The sequence below is a fragment of the Micromys minutus genome (assembly GCF_963924665.1).
Source record: "Micromys minutus genome assembly, chromosome: 9".
Taxonomy (NCBI): domain Eukaryota; kingdom Metazoa; phylum Chordata; class Mammalia; order Rodentia; family Muridae; genus Micromys; species Micromys minutus.
The window spans coordinates 11,991,395-12,004,465 of record NC_137978.1 but is presented as its reverse complement, the minus strand read 5'-3'; positions in this window follow the sequence as shown (position 1 = coordinate 12,004,465).

Sequence of the window (13,071 nt, the reverse complement as noted above, 5' to 3'; positions counted from 1 at the left end):
ATCTTAGATAAAATGCAGGAAAGAAATGTTTTATGTTTTAAGCATAAGAAAATGTATTTTTTAGGGCAAGGAGTATTGTTGGTAATATTCTGATTTACTATGAATATATCACTTAATTCCATTATCAGCCAGTTCCAGTGTTTGTTTGAAGTATCATCTTCTACTGATGTATCTGGACTGTATACAGTCCTCCATGCGTCAGCTTTCTTCTTTAACTGTATGTCAACCTTCACTCTATACATCCTTCCTTACACCTCTCTCTTTCAAGTCTGGCCTGTATTCTACTTTTCCTGAGCTCACTTCCTTTTTTTCTGCTGTCTTACCGAATGGACTATAATTAGCATTCTGAGAGCTACTACGTAGGTAAGCATTTTTATTTGAGCACTTGGAATTATGTAATTTTGGCAACTCTCCAGAGGCAAGGACACACCTTAAGACCTTAAGTACTCATAGTAATTAAGAAGAAAAACAGTAAGATTATTTTCATCAGTAAAATATCTTTTGTTTCCACTGTTAAGATATAAATTAGTATATACCTTTAATATATATCCATAGATTTTTATTTGAGAGCTAATGGTCTATGGAGAGTTATTGTCTCACTATTGTAAGTCCATTAGAACACCTTTAATCTACTTATACTTATATAATTAAAAATATTCTGGAGTAACAGGTTTTCCATATAACATTTTTGAAGGTTTTTATACTCACTCATACACTCCGATTACCTACCCCTATATTCCTTCTTCTGTCATGATACATAAATACTGCATTCTATCACCCTTGCTTGAAATCTCTACCTATAGTTCCTTGTTATTGACACTATGGGTATTTCATCTTTAAGCAAACATATATAAAGATTCAAAATGGTATCCACATAAGAAAGAGAGTATGAGGCACTTAACTATCTGGGTCTAGATTATATCACTGGGGGTGAATATTTCTAGCCAAGTTTAGTTTACATACAATTTCATAGTTTTTTAAATTAGGAAACATAATACTCCATTGTGCATTGAATCACATGTTTTTTGTACATTCTTCTGTTGATGGACATCTAATTTGTTTCTGTTTACTGGGTGATATACTTACAGCATCAATGAACATGGATGAGCAAGTATCTGCAGAGTAGGACATAGAATCCATTGGGAACATGACTGTACTGGCCTGTTTTGTGTCAGCAAGCTTGACACAAGCTGGAGTTATCACAGAGAAAAGAGCCTCAGTTGATAAAATGCCTCCATAAGATCCAGATGTAAGGCATTTTCTCAACTACTGATCAAGGGCCAGCCCATTGTGGGTGTTTCCATCCTGGGATAATAGACCTGGGTTCTATAAGAAAGCAAGCTGAGCAACCCAGGGGAAGCAAGCTAGTAAGCAACAACCAACCATGGCTTCTGCATTAGTTCCTGCATCCTGATCTGCTGAATTCCAGTCCTGAATTCCTTTGGTGATAAACAGCAATATGGAAGTGTGAGCTGAATAAACCCTTTCCTCCCCAACATGCTTCATGGTCATGAAGTTTGTGCAGGAATAGAAAACCTGACTAAGGCAATGCCCCAAAATAGAACAGCTAAATAACATATAGATTTTTTTATTACTTTGGGAGGAACATGCAAACTGGATTTCATAGTGAATAAACTAGTTACACTAGTTGCCACAAATTTGTTTAATCTCAAGACATTCTGCCTATTTTAAGATAAAAAGTTGTTTTAATTTATATTACTCTAATGACTAAGGATATTGAGGGGTTAGAAAGATTGCCACCTAAAACAGTGGTGACCAAGGGACACAGGCCAGGTACATGAGAGAGATGGGAATCAATCACTGACAACAAGACCACGTATAATCACAGACAACATTATGGCAAGAGAAAAGCAAAATAACTTAACCAATGGAAAGCAAGACAACCTGGCATCATCAGAATACAGCTCTCCCATCACAGCAAACATCAGAAAGCCAAACACTCAAGAAAAAGAAGACTCAGACCTGAAATCATACCTCAAGATGATGATGGAGATCTTTAAACAAGAAAGGGAGGAAAAGCATAAAGAAATAGAAGCTCTTAAAGAGGAAACACAAAAAAACACTCAAAGTAATCAAACAACTAGAGGAAAACAGAACCAAAGAGATGAAGGAATTGAAGAAGAAATTTAAAATGGAAATGGAAACAATAAAGAAAACACTAAAAGAGACAACCCTAAAGGTAGAAAGCCTAAAAGAAAAATCAGGAGTCACAGATGCAAACATCTCCAACAGACTACAAGAGATGGAAGAGAGAATCTCAGGGGCCTGAAGACAACATTGAAAACATAGACAAAACAGTCAGAGAAGATGCAAAAGCCAAAAAGCTCCTAACACAAAATGTCCAGGAAATCAAGGACACAATGAGAAGACCAAACCTGAGGATAATAGAAATAAAAGAGGGCAAAGAATATCAACTAAGAGGTACAGTAAATATCTTTGACAAAATTGTGGAAGAAAACTTCCCGACCCTTAAGAATGAGATGACCATGAGCATAAAATACGCCTAAAGAACTCCAAATAGACTGGACCAGAAAAGAAATTCCTCCTTACACATAATAGTCAAAATGCCAAGTGCCCAAAATGAAGAAAGAATACTAAAAGCAGTAAGGGAAAAAGGTCATGTAACATATAAAGGCAGACCAAACAAAATCACACCCGACTTCTCAACAGAGACAATGAAAGCTAGAAGATCATAAACAGACATCATGCAGACCATAAGAGAACACAAGTGTCAGCCCAAGCTGCTATACCCAGCAAGACTCTCAATCACCATAGATGGAGAGACCAAGATATTCCAGGGAAAACTAAATTTACACAATATCTGACCACAAACCCAGCACTACAATGAATTATAGATAGAAAATCAAATACAAGGAGGGAAACTGTATCCTAGGAAAAACAAGAAAATACCTAAGCAATAAAACCAAAAAAAGAAAGACACACAGGCACAAATATAACTCTAAAAGCAAAAGTAGCAGGAAAAAGCAAGCACTAATCCTTAATATATGTTAACACAAATAAATTCAATTCCCCAATAAAAAGACATAGGTTATCAGACTTGATACATAAACAGAATCCAGCATTTTGCTGCATATAGGAAATTCATCACAGAGACAAAGACCAACTCTATCTCAGAGTAAGGAGTTGGGAAAAAAATTTCCAAGCAAATGGCCCCAAGAAAAAGCTGGAGTAGCAATTCGAATATCAAACAAAGTAGATTTTCAACCAAAAGTCATCAAAAAAGATAAAGAAGGACACTTTTCACTCATTACATGGAAACTTTAACAAAGGAACTCTCAATCCTTAACATATATGCTCCAAATACAAGAACACCCATATTCATAAAAGAAACCCTACTAAAGCACATAAAATACATTGTACCCCACACAATAATAGTGGGAGACTTCAACATCCCACTCTCATAAATGAACTGATCATGAAAACAGAAACTGAACAAGAACACAGTGAAACAAGCAGAGGTTATGAACCAATTGGAATTAATAGACATCTCCAGAATATTTTATCCGAAAACCAAAGAATATACCTTCTTCTCAGCACCTCATGGTACCTTCTCCTAAATTGACCATATAATCTCTCACAGAAAAAGAATCAATAAATACAAGAAGATTGAAATACTCCCATCCATCCTATCAGATTATCATGGTCTAAGGCTGGTCTTTAATAACAACAAAGACAACAAAAAGCCCATATACACATGGAAAATGAACAATGCTCTATTAAACGATAGCATGGTCAAAGAAGAAATAATGAAAGAAATTAAGGATTTTATAGAATTTAATGAAAAAAACACACAACATACTCAAGCCTCTGAGATTCAATTCTAGCAGTATGGAGAGGAAAACTCATAGTGCTGAGTGCTTCCAAAAAGAAACTGGAGAGAGCATACACTAGCAACTTGATAGCACAGTTGAAAGCTCTATAATAAAAGGAAGCAGATTCACACAAGAGGAGTATATGGCAAAAATATTCAAACTCAGAGCAGAAAATGACCAAATAGAAAAAAGAGAACTATTCAAAGAATGAACAAAACCAAGAGCTGGTTCTTTGAGAAAATTAACAAGATTGATAAACCCTTAGCCAGACTAACTAGAGGGCAAAGAGAGAGTATCCAAGTGAACAAAATCAAAAAGCAAAGGGGAGACATAACAACTGAGACTGAGAAAATTTAAGAAATCATCAGATACTACTCCAAAAGCCTATACTCAACAAATCTGGAAAATCTGGAGGAAATAGATGAATTCCTAAACTAAATAGATGAATTCAAGATTCTAAAGTTAAACAAGGACAAGGTAAGCCATCTAAATAATCCCATAACACCTAAAGAAATAGAAGTAGTCATCCAAAACCTCCCAACCAAAAAAGCCCAGGTCTAGATGGGGTCAGTGCAGAATTCTATCAGACATTTATTGTGACCTAATACGAATACTCTCCAAACTATTCCACAAAATAGAGTCAGATGGAACACTACCTAACTCATTTTTGGAGGTCACAGTAACCATTGTTCCTAAACCACACAAAGACCCTACAAAGAAAGAGAACTTCAGACCAAGTTCACTTATGATAATTGATGCAAAAATACTCAACAAAACCCTTGCAAACTGAGTCCAAGAATGGATCATAACGGACATTCACCATGATCAAGTAGGCTTCATCCCTGGGATGTAGGGGTGGCTTAATAAAAGGAAATCCATCAATGTAATCCACCATATAAACAAACTCAAAGAAAAAAACCACATGGTCATCTCACTAGATGTTGAGAAAACATTTGACAAAATTCAACACTCCTTCTGTTAAAAGCCTTGGAAAGAACAGAAATCCAAGGCCCATATCTAAACATAATAAAAGCAATATACAGCAAACCAATAGGCAACATGAAACTTAACAGTGAGAAACTTGAAGCAATCCCACTAAAATCAGGGACTCGACAAGGCTGCCCACTCTCCCCCTACCTGTTCAACATAGTACTGGAAGTCCTGGCTGGAGCAATGAGAGAGCAAAAGGAAATCAAATGGATACAAATCGGCAAGGAAGAAATAAAAACATCACTCTTTGCCAATGACATGATAGTATACTTAAGTGACCCCCAAAATTCCACCAGAGAACTCCTACAGCTGATAAACAAGTTCAGCAAAGTGGCTGGATACAAAATTAACTCAAACAAATCAGTAGCCTTTCTATACTCAAAAAACAAACATGTGGAGAAAGAAATTAGGGAAAAGGTACCCTTCACAATCGTCACAAAAACTATGAAATACCTTGGTGTGATTCTAACTAAGCAAGTGAAGGACCTGTAAGACAAGAACTTCAAACCTCTAAAGAAGGAAATTGAGGAGGATCTCAGAAAATGGAAAGATCTCCCTTGCTCATGGATTGGAAAGATCAACATTTTAAAAATGGCCATCCTACCAAAAGCAATCTACAGATTCAATGCAATCCCCATCAAAATTCCAACCTAATTCTTCATAGACTTGGAAAGATCAATGTGCAATTACATATGGAATAACAAAAGACCTAGATGAGTGGAATCTCTCCTCAATATCAAGAAAATATGTGTGGGGATCACCATCCCTGACCTCAAGCTATATTACAAGGCAATTGTGCTGAAAACTGCATGGTACTGGTACAGAAATATAAACGTGGATCAATGGAATAGAATAGAAGATACAGAAATGAGCCCTCACGTATATGGTCACCTGAGACCCTTTCTTATCTCCTTGTACAAAGCTCAAGTGTAAGTGGATCAAAGATCTCCACATTAAACCAGATATACTGAAACTATTAGATGAAAAAGTAGGAAAAACCTTAGAACACATAGGCACAGGAGAAAATTTTCTGAACAAAACACCAATGGCTCAAGCTCTAAGGTCAAAGATTAACAAATGGGACTTAAGGAGATTGCAAAGTTTCTGTAAGGCTAAGGACATTGTCAAGAAAACAAAACGGCAGCCAGCAGAATGGGAAAAGATCTTTACCAACTCCACATCAGATAGAGGCCTCATATCCAAGGTATACAAAGGACTCAAAAAGCTAAACTCCAGAGAATCAAACAACCCTATTAAAAAATGGGATACAGAGCTAAACAAAATGTTCCCAATTGAGGAATATCGAATGACTGAGAAACGTCTAAGGAAGTGCTGGACATCCTTAGGATCAGGGAAATGCAAATCAAAACAACCCTGAGATTCCACCTCACACCAGTCAGATTGGCCAAGATCCAAAACTCAGATGACAGCAGATGCTTGCGAGGTTGCGGAGAAAGAGGAACATTTCTCCACTGTTGGTGGGGTTGTAAACTGATACAACCACTCTGGAAATCAGTCTGGTGATTCCTCAGAAAATTGGACATAGTACTACCTGAAGATCTAGCTATTCCACTTCTGGGCATATACCCCAGAGACACTCCAATATACAGCAAAGATACATGCACCACAATGTTCATTGCAGCTCTATTTATAATAGCCAGAAGCTGGAAAGAACCCAGATATCTTTCAGTAGATGAATAGATACAAAAATTGTGGTACATTTACACAATGGAATACTACTCAGCCATCAGAAACAATGACTTAACCAAATTCTTAAGAAAATTATTGCATCTAGAGAATATCATCCTGAGTGAGATAACCCAGTCACAAAAGAACAGACATAATATGCAGTCACTGATAGTGGCACGCTAACCCCAGACGCTCAGACTGCCCCAGAAACAACTCACAGACTGTGTGAAGTTCAAGAAAAAAAGAAAACAAAACAAAACAATAACAACAACAAAAAAAAAGTCATGCTCAATCCTTACACACCAAGAAAACGTTGACTAATTCCGGGTTACTCCCTGTTTTACATGTACTTTTTGCTCATTGTAACTAGTAAGACCTTAATGCAGAGTATCAAACCTTAAAAAAAAAAAGAGAAAACAAAAAAGCCAAGCACTGACACAATTGTATTTGTATACATTTATGCAAAAATATTTTTAAAAAATTTTTCTTTTATCTTTGTTTTTAAAATAAAATTTTTTTTAAAGGAGCCCAATCACAAAAAAGCACATATGGTATGCACTTACTGATACATGGATATTAGCCCAATACCTCTGTTTACCCAAGGTATGATTCACAGATCACATGAAGCTCATTGTGTATATGCTTAAGTCCTTCTTAGAAGGGCATACAAAAATATTTTCAGGAGAAAGTACAGAGACAAAGTTTGAAGCAGATGAGAACTTTCAGATAAGGTGTGCCAACTAGGCAGCGTACACCAGCTGGTATGAGTCCCCAATACATATACAGCAGAGAACTACCTGGTCTGTACTCAATAAAGTATTTCTTTTAAGAAACTGAATCTACCCATTTTTGACTCATGTAAGTTTAGTATATTTTGCTGAATTGTTCTTTAATGAGTCTTAAATGAACTTTCTTACTTCTTCTGACTATTTTTGGTTTGAAGTTCATTTTGTTGGATATGAGAATGGCTATGCCTGTTTTGTTGCTGGGGTTGTTCTGTTTGGCAAGTTTGACTAAGTGTTTCTTGTTCATTTTTTCCAGGAACTCATTCTTTATTTGATAGATACGTTGAATCGTTTTGCTGTTTCCTTTCATGTAGTTAACATCTGTTGTGGTTTTAATTATTTCTTGTTATCTATTGTCTTTGGGTTTTGTTTCTTATTGTGCTTTCCCAAAGAGGTACATAATTCATTTACTTATTTTAGGTCTTTCTGACTTTTAAAAAATATAGGCATTTAGAGCCATATGCTTAACTTTTTAGGAGTTTTTTCATAATATTCTGTAGAAATTTGATACATTATGTTGTCATTTTGTTTAACTTCCAGTATTGTTTTTTACTTTTTTCTCAATTTCTTCAATGATACTATAATTATTCATTTTTGTTTTGTTGAATTTTCTATAAGTGTGATTATTTTCTGAATTCTTTTTGAGCTTCATTGATGTTTGATCTTCATTTTATATAGTTTATTCTCTGTGGCAGCTGTTTTAATGCGACTGGAAATTTTAGAGAGGGACATACTGTTTGCTTGTTTTTTTTTTTTTTTTTTCAGAAAAGGAATGTGGGGGAACAGACAGAAAGGACCCCTCAGTCTCCACAATCTTTTTGATATTTGGATGAAGGCCGTCGGTTTTGCTTTTGACACTAGTATTTGACCCACTAACCTAGAGTCCTAAGACTGAGTATTTCGGGCATGTCGAATGGATGAGAGGAGCAGGCCTCTTACTGTTCATGCCACGTAGTACATCACGGAACTCACGTGTAGATAGATCTATGGCAGTATGAGCAGAGCCTCGGGGGAGGCTGGACTCTGAATGGGTCCAGAAACATTGAATAACTAGGTACCTTCAGATTGTGCTGGGTGGTATAGTTCATGATGCTGCAGAAAAGGTGGTGAATCAGCTATATGAAGCATCTGGTCATCTTTCAAGGGCCCTAGGAACAGAGAAGACAGTAGGCCTCTTAAATACTTAAATACAACCAGCCCCAGGAACTGGTTGGGTACCTTTACAGGACCCCGAAGCACAGTGGGCAGTGCAACAGAGGAGGTAGTGCTCTTACAAGATCCGGACACAGAGCAGTTAGGTATTTGCAAAGAGTGCTTGGTGGAAGGGCCCACAGCAGGGTTGAGATCCTCTTACTGGATTCAGCCAAATAGAGAGGGTGGGTTCCAAAAGAGGTTTTTAAGTGGGTACACAGTGTGTCCCTTCCACTGTACTTCAGATTACAGTATTAAACACACCAAGCACTAAAACACTGAGGAGTGTTTTGCTGGGTTCCTGCAGTAGCCATAGAGCGTGAGCACCAGCACATAGAAGTCACCATGGACGAGTCTAAACGGAGCTTGGTTTCTGCATATATTTGAGAAACTAGTTCTAAAGGAGCGGTAATAAGCAGAGAAGAATGCACTATTTGAAACGCCCTGATATTAAAATCAAATCCACATTGTAAAAATGTGTAGCAGGTCGAGTGGGTATATTATCACAATTTGCCACAAGGTTTTCTTTGTTTAGTAAGCCAAGCCAAGTCAGGTGAGAAAAGAGAATAAGAAATGGAGAGAAAGGTATGAAATAAAAAGAGCAACAAAGGTTTCTCATCTACTGCAGCGTACTCTTTTATTGTAAACCCAGAAAACAGCTCTGAGCATTTTTGCCTGGATGAACTGGAAAGGGTTCACACATAAAGGCCAGAAACCCTGACATAAAGCTGTACAAAAATGAAAATATCTTTTCAATGAGAGGCTAATCTTGTGCAAACACATTGCAGGGTATTTTCAGGTCCTTTAATGACCCCTAGCCTCTCTCTTACACCATATTGTTAATGGAGAAAATGTGTGTGTTAAACAGTGTACAGACTGAACTGGTGGATTATTTTCTTGTTTTCAAAAAATTCATTCTGCCCCATGGCCAGATCATTTCTGAGAAACACAAAATGAGACTGAATTTCCCTCAGCTTCATTAGTGAAGCCTGAGAAGTTTTAAAGAGATGGTTTTCTCCTGAAACTGTCCTTGCATGCCTCTTTCAGGGACAACCTAGATAGGGACAAGTGGCTTCAGCATTGGAATGAGATTAGTGCAGACTAGATGGAGAATTATTTAATCATTTACTATTCTTTTATTCAAAAAGGACAAGCTTGTTCTCTGTGGATAGATAAAGGATAAAAAAGCTGCTGATGGAAAAACAGAACATAGACCTGACTTTGTGTAGCTAGTTTCTAGAATAACACTGTCTTGGGTGTATAAACAAGGGCCCCAGGCTTCCAAGAGGGATGCTGACAAACACCTTAAATCATTGATAACTGCCATGATTTCATCTGCCTTTGTCACTTGGCATTATTTTACAATGTACAGGTTTTCCTTACTCGAAACCACAGGGTTTATATTGTTTCCTTTACTGAATCACTTGACTAGCTTTTTACTCCTTACTTGTTAGTATATATTACTTATTTCCCAGACAGTGTTGTTTTATCAATGACTCTTTTATTTTGTTTGAAAATGGTTCTTTTCCAAAGAAGAGACTCAAAGAACAACATGCTGATAAATAAAATGTTGAGTTTTCAATTTATATTGAAAAGCTAAAGTATCCCCACTGAGAATTTAACTGAATAACCACACCCAAGGGACATCCTACAATCAATCCAAATGGGTCCATTATCCAAAAATTTCTTAAAACCAAGCTCTGGGATACAGGAAAGATTGAATAAGGACATAAAACCTGGATATTTTATAGAGGGGGAGAACTATAATAAAACTAGACACTAGAGTGGAATTAGTTGAAAAGAAATAAATCAAAAAGGAAAGGTGATAGTTGATCCAGTGACTACTTGAAATGAATACTACACGTACTGAGTATCTGTACTGGCCGATTGTGTGTCAACTTGACACAGGCTAGAGTTATCACAGAGAAACGAGCCTCAGTTGAGGAAAAGATTCCATAAGATCCAGCTGTAAGGCATTTTGTCAACTAGTGATCAAGGGGGGAGGGCCCAGCCCATTGTGGGTGGTGTTGTCCTGGGCTGGTAGACCTGGGTTATATAAGAAAGCAGGCTGAGCAAGCCAGGGGAAGCAAGCCAGTCAGCAACATCCCTCCATGGCCTCTGCATCAACTCCTGATTCCTGACCTGCTTGAGTTCCAGGCCCAACTTCCTTTGGTGATAAACAGCAACATAGAAGTGTAAGCTCAATAAATTCTTTTCTCTCCAACTTGCTTCTTGATCATGATATTTGTGCAGGAATAGAAACCTTGACTAAGACAGTATCCATTTGTTAAATTCCTGATAGACAGTTCTATTAAGTCAAATAAACATGAGTTTGTCTTTAAAACAATAAATCTATGTGATATAAAGATGCTTAGACTCAACATCATGTCTTCTGTATCTGCAGCTACTCCCACTGTCTGCTAAAAGACTCAGAGAAGAACATATTTGATTAAATACTGCCACCATATGAAATGGTTCTATTGTTCATATTAGTGAGTCTATGTTAATGCAGCAAAGACACTAAAAACATGACTTGTAAGCCTCAAGGCCACTGCTGCATGAAAGCACAGTCTGAGTTTGCTGGTGCCATCATTCAAACATGATTATGTTAGGTAATTGACCATTTATTATTTTTAATGTTCATGCCATGATGAGCTAAATAAGGCATCATACAGCCTGTTGTGAAAGTAGACATATGACTTCTAATCTGAGACCAATTCAGTTTGGAGGAAGCAGGAAAGAAACCCAGCCATTCTGGAAGGCAAAATATCATTCTTATGACAAACTCAAAGAAAACTGTTTTCTTTCTACCACTGCCAAAAGGAAAAGTTAGGCTACCAGGTACATCCTGTATTTCTAGACCTTGATCCAACTTAGAATCTGCCAGGCTTTGTGAACAGAGGATAATGTTTTGAGTACAAAATGTAAGACATGACCATAGATGGAATGATGAGACACAAATGAATGACTAGGAGACACATAGAAAATATTCAGGGAAATTTAGCAAATAAGTACTTAGAATAACAACAAAAGAATGGGGCCACTCCTATCTTTAAATGTCTGCATGCTCCAGGCATACCACAAGCTCTTACACCATCTTTACACTATGTTTGGCCCAAAGAAACTCAAACACAGGTTTCTTCATCCTTTATATGCCTCAGATGAAGAACTTCTTTGTTTTTATTGCATACTTTCTGTATCTTCATTTCAAATATTATTCTCTTTCTCAGTTTCCCCTTTGGAAATCCCTATCTCATCCCCCCTTCCCCTGCCTCTATGAAGATGTTTTCTCTCTCACCCACCCACTCCCACATTACCACCCTGGCATTTTCCTACACTGGGGAAAACAGACTTGACAGGTCCAAGAACTTCTCCTCCTACTGGGGCCAGACAATGCCATTCTCTACTACATATGCTGCTGAAGGACTTCTTAAAAATGTATTTCCTTATTTTTGTGAAGAAGGTAGCGATATTTACGTATGGCTAGTGCTTAGGTGACAAGGACGAATACTTATGGTTCCTGTCATATGTGCCAATGCACACATACTCCATGATATTTACTTGTCCTTTTTATTTTTTAACTTGAAGCCTTCCTTTGATTATTTACTTCAAATAAATACTTACTCAGTAAAGACACCTCAGACTCTGCACAGAATGGGGAGCCTTTCCTCATATTGCTACCTTCCAGCCAGGAATTGAGAGTAAACTCTAATGGAAAGATAAAGTGAAATTCAAGTGCACTACACAAATAGTGCAACATTTTTTTCAGTTGCTAATTTTTTAATCAATATAAATTGGGTAAATCAATTTGTACACCATAACCTAGTCTTATATATGGTTATTTACATAGAAATAGTAACATAAAATATGTATTTTATGCTTACTATATTTTGTATATTATTTATTTATCTACATCCTAAATTGTGTCTCTTTTCAGTCTTCCCCTCCCAGAGGCTCTCTCTCCCTCCTCTTCTGAAAGAGTTCCCCCATACAATACAATATCTAACAACATTATATATATATATATATATATATATATATATATATATATATATATAAAACATGAATATATAAATAATATGTAATATACAACACACACACACACACACACACACACACACACACATGCTCTTAATACATATCCTATCTCTCACATACACCAAATCCCAGGTTTGTCTCTGCAAACTAACTCATATATAGTTCTAGAGCAGACTTGGGGAAGAGTTTCTTTTAAATTAACATTCTATTTTCACCTGGTAAAGCAAAGGGGTGCTATGTGCACCCCTACATGACTTGCACTTGGTAGTCACACTCTTTAGTAGTCCTCCAACACTATCAGGGTTGGTCTCTGGAGCTGCTAGAATAAAGTCAAGGTCCAGTAAGCCAATGCAGAGACAAGGTAATGAAGGAGTTCTCTGCTACCTTCTTTGTAATTCCTTTCAAGGAAACACACTGTCATGTGGAAAGAAATGCCTATTAAAAAGGCAAGGTGATGAGCAGAGTCCTATCAGTGGCCTCATGAGGGGCATCTTAACGGCCTTTGCTAGTCTTCACGGATGGCA